Here is a 1,460-nt window from a genome sequence, read left to right on the forward strand (position 1 = left end):
GGGGAGGGCAGAGCAAGATAGCTGAATAGAAACTTCCAGTTATCTTCCTTTTGCATGAGCACCTAATGCAACAACTATCCACACAAGCAACACCTTCAGAAGGACCACATATCATCTCACCAAAGTGGTACCACCAGGAGTCTGCAATAGTCACAGCATTACTGGGCTTCAGGCAACCCCAGTGCTGATACAGCTGCAGTGATCAGAGGCTTAGATTAGAACACTCAGTTCCCTTTGAGTATCTGGAAACACTTCTCAAGAAGGATGGCTTCAAATAAGCCCACACAATGAAGATTAAAATAAATACCTAACTCTTTACTGTCTAGACATTGACAAACATCCACAAGCATCAAGAACATCCAGGAAGGCTTGACCCCACCCAACGAAGTAAATAAGGTACCTGTGACCAGTCTTGGAGTGATGGAGATAGGTGATATTTCAGACAAAAAATTCAAAATAACTGTCCTGAACAAGCTCAATGAACTTCAAGTCAACAGAGAGAAGCAATTCAGAAGCCTATCCGAAATTTAACAGAGATATCAAAGTAGTAAAAAGCAGAAATTCTAGAGCTTAAGAATCTGATTGACTCAGAAATGCATCAAGTATTTAACAGCAGAATAGACCCAACAGAAGAAAGAATTAGCGAGCTTGAAGGCAGGCTATTTGAAAATACACAATCAAAAGAGAAAAAGGGAAAAAGAGAAAAGAATGAAGCATGCCTTCCAGATCTAGAAAATAGCCTCAAAATAGAAAATCTAGGAGTTATTGGCCTTAAAGAGAAGTAGAGAGAGAGATTGGGGTAGAAAGTTCATTAAAAAAATAGTAACAGAATGTTCCAAACCTAGAGCAAGATACCAATATTCATGTACCAGAATTTCAGAAAGTGAGTGACTCTTAATGACTACATAATTAGGCAATCCAAAACTTATTAGTTAAAAACAACAACCACTTACTGCTTGTGACACCATCAAAAGGATCATCCTGGTAGTTCTGCTGCTCTAATCCTGGCATGGCTGATCTTGGCTTGGCTTGCTCATATGTCCAATATCAACTGGCAGGTCAGATCACCTAAGACGGCTTCACACTCAAGTCTGGTAGCTGATAGGTGGTAGCTCATGTGATGGGGATGTGGGCTATTTTTTCTCATTATCAAATACACTGGTTAGTGCTTATTCATATGGCAGTTTTTCAAGACTGTAAAAGAGTGTGGATTTAAAATTCAATTTAATAGTAATATAATGTCCTAATTTCAAAGAAAATTAGACATTGCAAGTAGCAGATGTTATTAAAAAGAATTTTGAGTACTCAGAGAAACAGAAGTAAAGAGAAAATGCATTTTCTCATCAGATATCCAGTATCTAACACAAAGTTTTTTCTGATTTCTTATATTTCCATGTACAATAATTATTTGAATCCTCATCAAATAATATATATAAATGAACATTTAAATAATAATCATA

Source organism: Propithecus coquereli, unplaced genomic scaffold, assembly GCF_000956105.1.
Source record: "Propithecus coquereli isolate 6110/MARCELLA unplaced genomic scaffold, Pcoq_1.0 Scaffold522, whole genome shotgun sequence".
Classification (NCBI taxonomy): Eukaryota; Metazoa; Chordata; class Mammalia; order Primates; family Indriidae; genus Propithecus; species Propithecus coquereli.